The 16,381-nt window shown below is 41.0% G+C and overlaps 1 long non-coding RNA gene across 1 annotated transcript in view; it reads right to left on the minus strand.

Annotated features, from left to right (window-relative positions):
- Positions 1-2,248: 2,248 nt before the first annotated feature.
- LOC139312744 (uncharacterized) overlaps positions 2,249-16,381 on the minus strand; it is a 55,035-nt gene continuing 40,902 nt past the window's right edge. The window contains exon 2 of the long non-coding RNA XR_011600028.1: positions 2,249-4,019. This is a non-coding gene — a long non-coding RNA (uncharacterized lncRNA). The remainder of the gene's footprint in view (positions 4,020-16,381) is intronic.

Below are 16,381 nucleotides of genomic sequence, written 5' to 3' on the forward strand. Positions count from 1 at the left end.
CGATCATTTCCTTTTCCAGACAAAGGGTCATCATTGGCTTTACGGTGCCTTGCAACGAGAGGATAAATATGATATGGCAAAGAGAAAGCAAAGGGCAGAAAGGAAAGCATCCCCAAACATCCATAGCCACGGCAGGCCTTTTCCTGTTTGGAGTGCTAAAAATATGTGAGAGTAATGGCTTTCTGGTCTGCCGCCTGATGCGCAGTGAGGTAATGCTCCCTCTGCTGTGTTCAACACAACTTAAACACAGATAAAGCTAATCACATCCACAGGCTGTGCCAAGAAAAACAGACTGACCCTTCCTTCTCACTTCTGTACCAATAGGACACGTTTTCCAGACTGTAGGTGGGAAAAAACTCTAGTGGGAACGTTTGCTAAAGAGGCAATCTGTTGTCAGGTGAGGTGGCGGGGTTGGGAGAGGCACCCCAAAATTTGAAGATGCAGATTTTATTTGTCTAGGCTTAGCTGCCACTCCAGAATGTCTCAACTCAGAGCAACTGCAACCTGACATGGACCCTTAGCTGCAGAGAATGAAGAAGAAAACATTGCCTTGAAGACTCTGCTCTAGAAGCATTCAACAACTATTGAGGTTTGCAAACTTATACATGTCTGCATGGGCTAACAGCTATGAAACTCCAGAGGTTTTCTGGTGGACAATAACTTAAAGGTACAAATAGATATTTCTGAGATGTTTTTTTCCACCCTGTTTATGCTTCCATTTTGCTTTAATTCACTGCTCATTCCTTCCTTGTCAAAATTCAAATTGTGATTTTCTTGGGACAGAGCTAATTTGGAAAGCCCATCAGATCCAACAATTTGTTTCAAAATGTCTGGTTCTACCAAATAACTGGGGAAAATTCTCAACCAAGTATCTGGTTAACCAGAGTATTTGGGAAAAAAAGTTATTCAATCAACCAGAGACTCATACTTTTCTTCAGAGGCATATTTAAAATTATAGTTTATAAATTTGAGATCTAACCAGCCAGGGTAGATCTCCAAAAGCTAATCCGTTAGTCTTAGGATGAGAGACCAAGCAGGATATCTTGGGCCAGTGACATAATTGGAATTTTAAAAAATTAAATAAGTCCCAAAAGGCATCACTAGCAAATTATATTGCCAAGGAAACTCGATGGACATTATCAGGAAATGAAGTTAACTTGAAAGACTTTTCTTTCTTTACAAGTACTGACTAGGATCTTATCTTCATTTGTAACTTCACTCTTTAAAACCTCTAAACCAGCCTTCCGCAAGTAGATGTTCTTCAGACATGTTGGACTAAACCTCTCATCCTACCCAGAGGGGCAAAAGACATTATATTTTACTGTATATTGGTTCTTCAACACCGGAAAGAATAATATATGGAATGATAATATATGGAATCTTGAAAACCTGATGTTATTTGTGATTAATAAATTGGTTACAGCTGTAGATTATATATGGATTACAATGAAATATTGTCATTCTCTACTGAAACAGCTGTCTAAAACGTTATATACATATTGATATAACAAGCCTTTTTATTAAAAAATATCAGCTTAATTATGCATTGCATCAATGAGTTTCCTCAGTCTACCATGAATTTATTGCAATTCCATCTCTTGGGGTATGTCTGAATATTATTAACAGGATTACAGCTTCCCCTCCATCCACTATTTAGAAACTTTATATATTCTGCTCAGTGGATCCCCGCTAAAATTGCAAAAGCAAAAAAACCCAAAAAACACCACACAACCCCCCCATAAAAGGAACAAAAACCCCAGCAATGCTTTTTACCTTTGCTTACCAAAATATTGATTACCTGAAGACATCATTGGAGTTAGGTGTGATTACTCTCCTTGTCATGACACTTAATATTTAGCATGTAGCCAAGCAGAAAGCAATTAGTAACATCCAAGACTGAATAACTTGGAAACAACCAATTTAATCTTCACCAGATCTTTTCAGAGGACTGAGAATAAGCATCTGTCATTAATAACCAAATATCTTTTCCTTTCTCTATTCCATCCTCAACAATCTATCTAGTCAGAAAGAAAGAAACATTGAAATAAACCCTTTTTTTTATTCTTCATGTGTTGTTAGATTTCATCTGGAAGCTTGGATCCAAATCTTGGTTCAGCTCTAATTCTCACTGCTCAAAAAAATAGCCTGCTTTATGAGGGCAAAATGAAACAGTCTCTTATTGGCTTCAGTGAGTTTCCTGCAGAACAGTAGTAGAGTGCAAACACAATGAACTAAGGAATCCCAAGCATTTATTTGTAAGTTCTGTTTATTTTCACAGCATTTGATATATAATACAGCATTTTGCACATTAGAATAGCCAGCAGCAATTGCCTTGATATAATTTGGAAAAGCATGCATCCTTAAAGAAAGGTAAAGGCTTCCCCAGACCAGTCATGTCCGACTCTAAGGAGGGGTGCTCATCTCCGTTTCTTAGTCGAGGGAGCCCACGTTGTTCAAGGACATTTCCATGGTCATATGACCATGTGGCTATACGCCAAGGCTCACGAAACGCTGTTACCTTCCCACCGAAGTGGTACCTATTTACTTGTATGTGTATGCTTTCAAAATGCTAGGTGGGCAGGAGCTGGGGCAAGTAACAGGAGCTCACCCCGCCATGTGGCACTCGGATCTCGAACCTGGGCTGTTGACTTTACAGCTGGCAAGTCCAGCATCTTAACCCCTGAGCCATTGCGCTCCTCATGTAAAATAAAATTTAAAAAAGATTATTTGCATCAATATGTCCTTCCTTAAAGTAGGTGATTGATGCAGCATCTAGAGCTGCACAGGAATAGCTTAACCAATTGGCTAGATGGGCATCCTTATGCCAAGTGGTCTTTTGAGCATCTTTTCCTTAGTCAACAGTTGAACAGCTGTTTTTCTGCTTACCTGTTTTAAGATGTTGATAAAGATGGAGTTAGCTGTTGAGAGTACATCCATTCATATTGGGATAGAGACCAGCTCCTATAAAGCTCTTCAGGGTGAGTTCATTTTTGTAGGAAACCTTGTCCTAGTTGATGCTTTCCAAATGCGCAGGACTACAAGTCCCACCATTCCCAATTGCAAGTCAGAGATGAGGTACACTACAGTTCATGTCATCTAGGGCAGGGGTCTCCAATCTTGGCAACTTTAAGACTTGTGGACTTCAATTCCCAAAGCTGGCTGAGGAATTTTGGGAGTTGAAGTCCACAAGTCTTAAAGTTGCCAAGGTTGGAGACCCCTGATCTAGATAATTTTCAGCTAATCGAAGGAGGCAAATCTTCCAACCTTGTCCACCTAATACAGGTAGTCTTTGCCTTACAACCACAATTGGGAAGAGAATTTCCATCGCTAAGGAAGGTGGTTGTTAAGTGAATTGTGCCCATTTTACAACCTTTTTTTTTTTTTACCACAGGGTTAAGTAAACCACTGCAGTTGTTAAGCAAATTCTAGCTCCACCAATTGAATTTTCTTGTCAGAAGCTGGCTGGGAATGTTGCAAATGATGGGTCACTTGATCCCAGGTTGCTGCAACAGTTTTAAGTACATGCCAGTTGCCTAGTGTCCACATTTTGGTCACAGACTGTGAGGATGCTGCAACAACCCGAAGTGCTAGAAGCGGTCATAAGTAACTTTTTTCAGTGCTGTTGTAAATGAATGGTTGAAAATCAAGGACTACCTGTGACAACAGGAAAACCATAGCCTTAGATAAGACTCAGCCAAATTAACCAAAAAAAAAAAAAAGCCCTAGATCAGGAGTGCGGAATTTCAGCTTTCACAGAACTTCTTGAATTACAACTCCTGGTTTTCCTCTCCATATCCATGCTATTTGGGATGAAAGGAATAATAACTCTGCAAAATCTAGAAGAGTGAGAAATTCCCCATTTTTGTACCAGATTGGGAATTGCATCAAGTCTCGAAAGCAGTTGAGAAATTTAGTATAAAAGATTGCCCTGTGTGTGCAATTGAAACTTTGCAGCACGGATACAAGTTGCAATGTTCTGTATAGTTGTCACTCAAGAAATGCTTCTTGGAAGCAGAACCCTATGGACCAAAAAAAGAGAGGATAAAATAGATTAGTTGCCAGAAGAAATCTAGGATAGGAAAATTCACATCTTCAAGCACAAATGTTACGATCCCTTTGCAGACTAAAGAAATTTAAAGCACTTTCAACAGAGTGTGGTTCTTAGCGGTTAGGAGAAAGACTTGACTACTTCATGTTGTCCTGCCTTATAAGACTAGCTGAAGCCAAGAGTTAGCTAGCAAGCAAAAATAATTGTTTTTCTTTTACATCAGAAGTGCATATGCAAAATTTTTCAGTCTTTGAGAGAGGGAGAGGGAGAGACAGAGTGAAATGCAGCTTTTTCTTGGCAGAGTCTTAATAGTCTTGGCAGAGAATATTTGCACAACCTTGTTCAGAGAAACATACCTCAGCTCCGAGCTCATAAAAATGAAACCAGCTGAGATATAAACTGTTGTACAGTAGCTCTCAGGCAGAAAAGGCCTTCTGGTGTGTATGTTGGACTTGATGGAATCAGGTCAAAGAACTCCGTGGGGTTGTCTCCAACACTGGCTAACCTCTTCTGGGAACACCATGTGTGCATCAAAACCCCGTGTGCATGGAAAAGACATTTGTTCAGCAGGGCTCCTGGCAAACTTCTGAGTCTATAGCATAAAAGTTTCAGAATTCCACAATGTACTCTCAAGAAGGCTGCCAAAGTTTGAGCGAGCCCAATATGGTAGTTACCTAAGAGATCTGGCCTGCTCTGTATCTACAATATACCCGTAATGTTGGTATAAATACTTAATGTTGCAATATGTCTTTCTTCTTCTTTTTCCTTATCGCACGTCCTTCATTTCTTTTGCTTACTGTGCCTTGCTTCTTTTCTGCACTTTGCCTAGCGCCGCTGACTACAAACGGGAACAGCACGATCGGTATGCGTGCATATTTACATTCAGCGCAGGGAAAAACTTACAACACTCTTTAATAAATATTGTATCTGTCTGTTCAATAGAAGAGTGTTGTGGGGAGGAAGGGCCTGTCACGAACAACAACACAGAAAAGCAAAAAAAAAAACAAAAAAAAAAACATTTCATCTGTTTGATGCTATTAAAGATTGGAAGAGTTTGCAACTCTTTTTTGACCCCAACTGAGGATCCTTATACCGTCGGATGGAAACCAAACCTTTGGAAACCCAATGGAAACTCACCTTTGAAAATCTTTCTTGACTGCGGAGCATAGTTGAACATTGCAAGGAACAATAAGGATTTTTAGGGGCATTATGACTGGGTTAGTAAAACACAGCTGCCCCTGAAAGTCCCTCATTTTTCTTGCTGTCTCACACCGTCTTCCTTTGGGTCCCCGGAAACAAGAGTGGTTAACTCCGATTTGCACAGATCGGCATGCTTGACAAAAATCAACAGACAGACCTCTCTCTCTCTCTTTTTAACCACCCCTCTATCACTGTTGAACAATCAGCTGCAACATGGCAAAAGCAGACAAGCGTAGAGAGGTTTTTATTTGCCCTTTTAGATCCCACCGAAGGAAATCCACATGTGTCATTTTTGTTCTACTGAGTGAGCAAACAACCACAGATAATATCAGAGACTGTTGCATTCTGCAGCATATAGAAGCTCTTAGGGGACTGACTGTCAATTGCTCTGGAACAATTGAAGCCAATTTAACATTCTTCAAGCTCAGACTAGCGCCACTAAACCAGCTTTCTAAAACCTGGTGCCCTTCAATTATGGGCCACACTGGCCAGGAAGGACATGAGTTTGGCTTGATTGAAGAAGACATGCTGAGCGTTCAAACCTCGTTGCAAAACAATAATCCTTTATATCCAATACTTCCATTTCACTATATGAGCTTTTTGGCATTAGGGACCGGTTTCATCGAAGACAATTTTTCCATGGACGTGGGAGGGGGAAGAGGGGAAGGTTTCGGTTTTGCTCACTTGCCCACCGTTCATCTCTAGCTTTGTGGATTGATCTCTAACAAGCCATGGACTGCCATGACCCCTGACATACAGTATAGTAGCACTTATCCATGTGATTTTCCTTCACCACTACTGGTATCTCTCTCTCTCCCTCCATCTCTCTCTCTCCTATCTATCTATCTATCTATCTATCTATCTATCTATCCATCCATCCATCCATCCATCCATCCATCTATCATCCATCCATCCATTCATCCATCCATCCATTCATCCATCCATCCATCCATCCATCCATCTACTGTTTCCCCCAAAATAAGACCCAACCGGAAAATAAGCCCTAGCATGATTTTTCAGGATGCTCGTAATATAAGCCCTACTCCAAAAATAAGCCCCCGTTAAGATGGTCAACCAGACGGAGGTGTTTAGTACTGTATTTCCCCCAAAACAAGACCTAATCAGAAAATCAGCCATAATGCATCTTTTGGAGCAAAAATTAATATAAGACCCAGTCTTATTTTGGGGGAAACATGGTATCTGTCTGTCTGTCTGTCTGTCTGTCTGTCTGTCTGTCTGTCTGTCTTCCATTCCATTCCATTCCATTCCATTCCATTCCATTCCATTCCACTGGCTTCACTATTTTTATAAATAACTCAAGGTAGCAAATATAGGTAATATTTCTTCTTCCTCCTATTTTCCTCACAAGAACAACTCTGTGAAGTGACTTGGGCTGAGAGAGAGTGACTGGCCCAAAGTCATCTAGCTGGCTTTCATGCCTAACAGATGACTAGAACTCCCTGTCTCCTGCTTTTTCAATCACTACACCAAAACTGGTTCTATCTTTTTAAATGCCTTGACAGAGAAAGAAACATGCGAGTAATACCAACTTGGTGGGGTTGCTCTGCTCATTATATTTCCGGGAGTCATTCTACCCCTATCCCCAAGTCAGGGCTCAACGGAAAAACATGGGGACTATAATGCTTCAGAGAATTATGGAAGGAAGGTCCACTCATGGGTAAAATGAGTCGACCTCAATCCCCTTCTAAAAAGTGGAAGTAACTTCAGTAATAAGAAGAAGAGCCACTCAAATTGACTCCAGCCATGAGAGATGGTTGCTAGCTTCATGGCAAGGTCATTTGTGGAAGGGAGCAGGTTGCTCCTGCTGCTGTCAAAAGAAAAGAAGAGCATAAGGAGGAAGAAAAGGAAGGCATAACAAGTGCCTTAACTTTCCAAATATTTCAGATCCTAAGCTTTCCATTCCTTTAAATCATCTTTCATAGTCAAGGGGGAGGGGTGCTGCATACAAGTAGTTCTTGATTTACAACAGTTCAGTTAGTGATTGTTCGAAATTACAATGATACTGGAAAAAGTGACTTATGTTTTTCACACATGATCGTTACGGCATCCCTATGGTCATGTGATCAAAATTCAGACACTTGGCAAATGCTTCATATTTGTTGATGATTGCCATGTCACGCAAGCACTTTTTCCAACCCTTTGGCAAAGTCAATGGGGAGGCCAGATTCGTTTTACAACCATGTTACTAACTCGACAACTGCAGTGATTCACTTAACAAACGTGACAAGACAGGTCGTAAAATGGGGCAAAATTCACTTAACAAATGTTTCATTTAGCAACAGAATCTTTGGGCTCAATTGTGGTCGTAAGTCAAGGACTATATGTATTCGGTTCAGGGCTAGTCTATGGGTTGCTCTCTGTTTTCCTCCTGTTTCGTTTTACATTAGATACACCAGGCTGACTCAGCATCCTCAGAAACTCTATGACCACTGCTCAACAAAAGCATGAAAGGATAATAGATGCTTTGCTAATCATCTATTAGAAGAAGAAAGAGACTATCTAAGAACTCCGTCCAGGAAAGACAAGGCCAGAGCAGGACAATGCTCAGCTGATAGACAACTTGTGATCCTCCGACTTCCCCAAGGGTGCCACTGAAACCACAGATCTTCAGCAAGGCCAAGAGGAATGGGTGGGGAGGGAGAGAGAAATTAAGAAGGACTTTGAGAGAAAGCCATGTGTTCTGCTTGCTAAAACGGCCACTGATAGATTTAAGGGAAACTGTTCCACAAGCTTCTCAACTTCTGGAGTGCATATTAAAGATGATTTAAGACAACAAAGTCTACTGTTCATTAGACACCGTATTAAACATTTTTACACAAATATTTATAAAGAATTCCAAATGGTTTTCGCCATCTTAGAAGTTATTCCCTCTTCTCTTTCACAGTGTGTGTGTGTGTGTGTGTGTGTGTGTGTGTGTGTGTGTGTGTGTGTCTTCTAAAGTGATTTATTTTAAATGACAAGAATTACCTTTGCTGGCTCACCAATGCAGGTTTTTACCTCTCTGCAGATACTGTATGACTCATACTCCATCAAAAAGCAGAGACATCTACTTCCTGGAGGAAGGATCTACGGCAGATAAACCAGAGGAAGGCTTGAGATTTATTTAACCTTCTCATTCCCTCGTTGGTTTCTTCACGACTTCTCCTCCCGCTAATTCTAATACCTGTTGAATGACAAATTCCAATTTTTTTTGCTGTCCTGTCTCTACTGCCTGGAGTGATAGAGGAACTGTAGTTGAGCTCTGTGACTTTGAAAACAAAGTCATCCCTTTGGGGAAAAAAAACCTTTCATAATGTATTACCTTCCTTGAAGAGCAGTCCTTCCTGCTTGATCTCTGATCAAAAGGATCATCCACTCTTTAGACCTTGAGATTAGAATTGCAGCCTAAAACCTACAGGCACCAATCCACTCAAAGCAGAGGTCTTCAAACTTGGCAGCTTTAAGACTTGTGGACTTCACCTCCCAGAATTCTCCAGTCAGCTATGCTATGCTGTGCTGTGCTGGCTGGAGAATTCTGGGAGTTGAAGTCCACAAGTCTTAAAGCTGCCAAGTTTGAAGACCTCTGACTCAAGGCCTTGAACTGGTCTGTGGTCCTAATTTTAATAAATGTAAGAATTTCAATAGAGGACCAATTTTTCTTGTCCACAACTTTGCTCTCCCCCCCCCCCCCACCATCATCTTGCCCTGATGACTACCATTCCTTAATGGATGGTTCACAAGCTAAATGGGACACCTGTCTAAAGTTTCCTTAATGGGAAGCTGCCAGGAAGCCATCTGCAAATGGCTCTGAATTACTCGGAAGGGGGAAAAAACACAGGGTACAAATAGAACAATAATATGATTCATGACTGTCAAGGAGCAGTTGCAAAAAAAAAAAAAGGTATGTTAAAAAACACCATCCATAAATTCATAGCAAGGCAAGCAGCTGAGCCACACTTATAAAAAAAAAATAATGGGAAGACATGCTTTTCTCAAGAGGGAGGGGGGGGAAATCGCCTGTGATTATCTCTGGGAGGCTGATTCTTTTAAAAACTACTGTTCTGGCCTCCCCATTGAAACACAACGTTCAAGACAAAGCAACAAGAGATTTCAACTACGGTTAGCCCCGACAGCTGTTTCATTCATTAAAAAAAAAAAAAAAAAGGAAGCATCCATCTCGATGTAATGAATGTGAAGTGGATATTCACACTCCTCAATTTTGATTACACTGCTTCTATGGTGTTCATGTTTTAATGTTAAGTTGGGCGGTATTGTCTTTTTTCCCCTCCTTTTGTTATAGCTGCCACAGATGGAAGAGGGATGTATTAGCTGGTTTTGTTTTTTTTTAAAGCAACTTTCTGGGACAGAATGATTGGATGGGAGGGGGGGGGGGGAAATTGTTCAGAGGGCTAGGCACGTTGATCCCTTTAGATCTAGTTTCAGAATAAGAGGGAGGGGGTCTAAGAGGGACTTGAAACTGCTCCGTTTTTATTATTGGAAGAACGAGAGAAGAGATGAGTTTTACTCACCTGGGGGCAGTTCCCACACTGATGAAATAGAACAGCACTTAGACCACAGATGTCAAACTCACGGCCCACAGGCTGGATGTATCACGCGCTGGCCATGCCCATGCCCGGTTTAACGAAGGTTGTGATCAGGGGTGGGTTCTAAAAATTTTTACTACTGGTTTTGTGGGCGTGGCTTATTTTTTGTGTGTGGTTTGATGGTCATGTGACAATTCTTTAGGATTTAGCAAAGGTACTGGTCTACCAGGCTTTTAACTGCTTGCAGAGTCTACCCATTTGTTTTTGGAGGCACTGGTCTACCCATTTGTTTTTCGAGCGCACTGGTCTACCACCACACTGCCTTTTAACACTGATCAGCTGTAGGGCGGCTCTTTGAAGCCCTGCGGCAAGAGTTTAAGAGTTTTTTCCTTCTAGCCAATCAGCTGGGACTTGGGAGTCAGCGAATAGATTGGGGGCGGGGCCAAATAAAAGGTAAGAATAACGTAGGGGGGTGGGGGGGCCCAGCTCCCGAACGAAGAGAACTGGTTTGGTGACGTCATATCATCACCGGTACCGGCTCGGCCGAACCAGGAGGAACCCACCACTGGTTGTGATACATTACGTGATGACATGAGTATGACACCCCTGACTTAGACTTATATACCGTTTCATAGTTCTTTACAGTCCTCTCGAAATAGTTTTAGGTTATAGCAAGTGATTCCAAGTTTCCTTACACACATTTTCTATGAATATAAATTCCCAGTGTTCTTTTTCTTCTGCCAGAGATAATGTGAGAATTCCACCAGACTGGAAAATCTAATTAAGTTGGACTGGCGAGTATTTGTTTGGTTCTTTCTCCTACATATCTCCTAAGTTTAGCTATGTAAGTATCATGAGCATTTATTTGCCAATGAAGAAAGGCCAGATATAAGACAAATACAGGTAGTCCTGACTTATGACCAGAGTTTAATTTCCATTGCTTAGCAAGGTGGTTGTTAAATAAATTACACCCAATTTTACAAAAGTTTTTGCCACGGTTGTTAAAGGAATCACTGCATTTATTAAGTCAATCACATGGTTATTAAGTGAATCTGACTTCTCCCATTGACTTTGCTTGTCAGAAGCCAGCTGGGAAAGTCACAAATAGCAATCAGAGAACCTTGGGACGCTGCAACTGTCATAAATACATACTGGTTGCCAAGCACCCGAATTTTGATTACGTGACCATGGGTAAGTGCAAAGAATCCTCATAAGTCACTTTTTTCAAAACTGTTGACAGACAAAACTTACAGATGGGTGTATGTTGAGGACTACCTGTAACAAGTAAATACAAAAAAGTATGGTACATCCAATATGTACTCCAGGGGTGAAATGCTCCCGGTTCGGACCAGATCACCTGATCTGGTAACGATGACGGCGGGTGGTACGGAGAACCAGTAGCAAACATCCCTGCGCCCCCCCCCCACAATGCCCAGCTGAGCAGCACAATCATCAGAGGCTTTTTTTTTTTACTTTTAAAAACATTTTTTCTACAACCTCTTCCGATGAAAAAATGCTTTTAAAAGTTAAAAAAAAAAGCCTCTGATGATCACAGGGCTCAGCTGGGATCATCAGAGGCTTTTCAAAGCATTTTTTTCTGCAACCTCTTGGCTGAAGAGGTGGTAAAAAAATTGCTTTGAAAAGTCTCTGACGATCTCAGCTGAGTTGCCTGATCGGCAGAGGCTTTTCAAAGCATTAGAAAAAATGCTTTGAAAAGTTAAAAAAAAAAGTTGGCCACGCCCACCCAGTCACATTACCCTCCCCCCAACCAAACCACACCCACAGAACCGGTAGTAACAAATTTTACATTTCACCCCTGATGTACCCTGATTATGATTGTGTTCAGGATAGGTAACATATCAAGGAAATTGAGGAACTGATTAAAGGGAGGGCAAGGAATAAGGTTATATGGTTAAGTGAAACCACCTATCCTCCTTATCCACACTGGTGGATCTACCATTGGTTTCTTCAGGACTTACAGTGAAATTAGTCTCCAATTTCCATCTTTGCTAACTGGATGCTTAAGTTTGATTCTCTTAAGACAGGTGAAAGACTTGGACAGATGACTACAAGTACTGAGCAATCCAGCACTGGTGGTTTTCCAGCTGCATCAACCAGAAAGGAGGCAGCTGGCAACATCATGAACATTCACAGTAAGCCATAAATCAAGTTTAGTACATCGTATAAAATGTTGTATATATGTTTTTTTCCCCCCTTTAAACCTTCTCAAACTCTTTTCCTTCTTTTTGGAGAATCACTCAAATGTCTTGATGTGATTAGAATTTTTTTTTAAAAAATAAATAAATTTCCTGCCTGCAAATTCCTTCCTCCCAGGAGAATTTAAAGCAAAGTGCCAGTTCTTCTTTTAAGAATTTGGAGCAAAGCGCCAGTTCTTCTTTTAAAGATTAACTGTTTGCTGGCTCCGCCAACAGTGTATATTCCCCTGTAACTGGCAGGCTCTATCCCAATCTTTGGTATGAGACCAGATTTTAAAACCACACCCACCAAGAAACATTATGATCATGGAAAAGCGAAGCCACAATCACTCGAGAGAAACTTCAAAACCTGAATGTGCAGAAAAAATGGAATATTAATCATAAACAAGATTCAGGAGAAAAGGATAAAATTGTGTCGTGTGCTTAGATGGCATATTGACGAGATAATTTGGGTCAGATTGGTCCAGAGTGATGTTTTTAGTTAATCTTCTTTTGAGTCCATCTTTGCTGAATAGGCACAACAAGAAAGCATATGGATAAGGTTGGGATTATGTGTATGAAGGTAAAGATTCCCCTCGCACATATGTGTTAGTCATTCCCGACTCTGTGGGGCAGTGCTCATCTCTGTTTCAAAGCCAGCGCTGTCTGAAGATGTCTCCGTGGTCATATGGCCGGCATGACTAAACGCCAAAGGTGCACGGAACACTGTTACCTTCCCACCAAAGGTGGTCCCTATTTTTCTACTTGAATTTTTATATGCTTTTGAATTGCTAGGTTGGCAGAAGCTGGGACAAGTAATGGGAGCTCACCCTGTTACGTGGCACTAGGGATTCGAACCGCTGAACCACCAACTTTTCAATCGACAAGCTCAGCGTTTTAGCCACTGACATATATATGGGTAGTCCTTCACTTACATCCATTTGTTTAGTGATCATTTGAAGTTACAACAGCACTGAAAAAGGGATTTAGGATTGTTTGGCATATTTATGACTGTTGCAACATCCCCATGGTCACATGATCAAAATTGTATTTATGATGGTTGAGGTGTCCTGGGGTCGTGTGATCACTTTTTGTGACCTTCTGACAAGCAAAGTCAATGGGGGAGGCAGATTCACTTAACAATGATAATGTTAAGTGATGATAACGATGTTACTAACTTAACAATTGCAGTGATTCATTTAACAACTGTGGCAAGAAAGGTCGTAAAATGGAGCAAAAGTCACTTAACAACTGTCTTGCTTAGCAATGGAAATGTTGGGCTCAACTGTGGTTGTAAGTCGAGGATTACCTGTATTTCAGTTTGCAGTTTCAGTGAGAATCAGAAGGGATGATTTGCCTCCAGATTTGACCCTTACATGGACTACAGTGCTGGAAAGAAAAAAGCCAGAATCTCCATAACAAAATGGATGCTTCTTATGTAGAATTGTGTGCTCTCCCATTGGCAGCCTCTTTGTTTTATTAGACGGAAATTTTGAAAGTTCAACACATCTGTAGGATGCTACATTTGGAGAAATAATAGAAGGACTCTGAGTCACTTTCCCACCCCTCCATTTAATATAAGACGGAGAAACAAATGGCTCCCCAGATGCTGCTAACTGATACATTCAGAGCAGACTCAATCATATGAAGGATGCTGGGAATGGTTATTGAGCAATGTCTGAAGAGTCATATATTCCCTATCTCTGATCCAAGGAATTTGGACATTCTGCTTTCTTGAAGACCTACAGCCCAAGAAAACAAGAACAATTGGACCAATACTATAATTCTGAATAACACCACATCAGGTCATCATGTAAAAATAAGTTTTTTCATCTTCACTGCCCACACCTCCGATACCCCTTGACTTCTTTCAGTATTCTATATCAAACCACTCATTAGAATTATGAACTTGATCAACATGCACTTGATTTTATATAATATTTATTTGAATTTAGCAAGAGGGTGTATATGTCCTGTGTAACAAAAGCCTGAGCAAACACAACATTAGTCTGGGACATTAACCTTCCAAGCAACCCTCTTAAATAGATGGCTTCTCAATAATCAACTGAAATCGAAATTCCCCAAAGTCACTCACTGGTCAGGCTATCCAAATCCATGCCCCATGGATTTGGAGATCCATTAGACCTTGTAAAATTACCAGTAGCTTCAGGATAATTCCAGCATCAAGATCTGCTTCTTAACCGATATTGTACTTAGTCACAGACAACTATCAGCATCTTGGACTCACAGGAAGGATGCAGGAAGGTCCAGCCTAATCTTTAGGCAAAATCTAGTGATTACTTTAGAAAGCAAGTACCATTAAGAGTAGTGGCAGCTTTCTATTTCTTGGCAGACAGAGCTCTGTGTTACTATGCGACTCCTAAAATAATCTGATGCCTCAAATGTACCAGAAAACAACATTTGGTCACCAACAGTGAAAAGAAAATGCAACTGCATTTACATCTTATTGTTCTTTACCTCAGGCAGAAAATGTCTTGGGCCATCCTTGAACTTATGTATCTGGGGGGGAAAAACCCTTCTTTCCCTAGTATTGCATTGGAGCATCTCCAAATTACCATAGAAAATTAGCATCCATGAGTGTAAACCAACAATTTACACTCAGCAACAGACTGATCCAATTATAAAGCAGATGTCTGAGGAGCAGAGAAAAGTGTGTGCACACAAATATGCATGTACTGTATCCATAGGCAAGGAAGACATTCCTCCTGCCGAGACATCTTAAGACAGCTTCTGAAGGGTCCTGGAGAGGCAGACTATCCGTTAGCTATGTGAATTCTCCTGAGGAAGAACAAACGGCCTTTTATGAAGAGAGCCTTGTGTCATGTTTACACTTAAAAAAACACAACCAAGCTGATCATTCTCTTCAAAATTATCTCAAAGGAAACGTCAAGTCAGCATTCCTTCCAGGAAGAGCATGAACTTCTTGGCTGATCTCTAGTCTGCATTGATCACATCTATGGAGACATGGGGAGAGCTGCATCAGATGCACTGTGAAAGGCGAAGGGCCCAATCCTTTGGCTGATATATATTTTTTTTGGGGGGTGGGGGGGAGGGAGCAGGAGAGAGTGGCTGTGGCACTTGTACAAATAGAAATGGAAATTTTATTTCATATGAAGCAACGGAGTAATGAGTTGCCAGTTGGCCTAGCAGCAGACCAGATGTTTGGTTTCGTTTGGATATTAGAATTTCAAAGTAAATTTATCGATTCATTTCCTCTCCACATATCTTCTCTACTGGCATGGTCCACGTCTAGATTGCCAGGCTCAAAACCAGTACAGGTACTCCAGGATTTGCAACCACAGTTGAGCCCCAAATTTCCATTGCCAACAACAAGATAGTGGTTAAGTAAATTCTGCCTCAGTTTACAAACTTTTTTGCCACAGTTACGTGAATCACTAAAGTTAAGTAACAGGATTGTTAAGTGACTCTGGCTCCCTCACTGACTTTGCTTGTCAGAAAGTCGCACATGACCCAGGGAGACTGCAACCGTCGTAAGTACATGCCAGTTGCCAAACATCTGGATTTTGTTCATGGGACCTTGAGGATGCTGCAACAGTCATAACTGTGAAAAATGGTCATAGATCACTTTTTTAGTGCCATTTTAAACTTTGAATGATCACTAAGTGAATGGTTTCAAGCTGGGGACCACATGTACAAGATACCACATGCTACGCATAGACTTCAGAATACAGGCATGGACTTCTTCTGTAACACCATCCCCACACGCTAGCACAAATTTTTGCAGTGACCTGCTTCATTCCAAAATGGTAGCTTCCATGCTGTAAACCACAAAAGTATATCAACTGATTTCATTCTAATATATTTTCCTACATAACTGTGCCACATATAGTAGAATTTCTATAAATCACAGTGATTAATATAGAAATAACAGAGATTATGGGAGCTAAAATGGGATCAATGAGGATTCATGTCTGAAAGAACATGCTGTCATTCAGAGGTGGGTTTCAGCAGGTTCTGACCAGTTCTGGAGAACCGGTAGCAGATATTTTGAGTAGTTTGGAGAACCGGTAGTAAAAATTCTGACTGGCCCCACCCCCGTCTATTCTCTACCTCCCGGGTCCCAGATGATCGGGAGGAAATGGGGATTTAACCTTCCCCTAGATTGGGGAGGGAATGAAGATTTTACAATATCCTTCCCCTGCCACGCCCACCAAGCCACACTCACAGAACCGGTAGTAAAAAAATTTGAAACCCACCACTGCTGTCATTGCAGGATGGTGCCAGCATTAGAAAGGCTGCCACAGCAGTGAAATTCTCATGGCTCAAGTAGATTCCTCACAAATTGGCCAACACTTTTTACATTCCCTCACAATTTTTTATGGTTTTTTTTTTTTTTTGGTCTTTCTCCATAA

The sequence above is a fragment of the Pituophis catenifer genome, unplaced genomic scaffold (genome assembly GCF_029215685.1).
Source record: "Pituophis catenifer annectens isolate HBS135680 unplaced genomic scaffold, rPitCat1.0.hap2 SCAF_2, whole genome shotgun sequence".
NCBI classification, from domain to species: Eukaryota; Metazoa; Chordata; class Lepidosauria; order Squamata; family Colubridae; genus Pituophis; species Pituophis catenifer.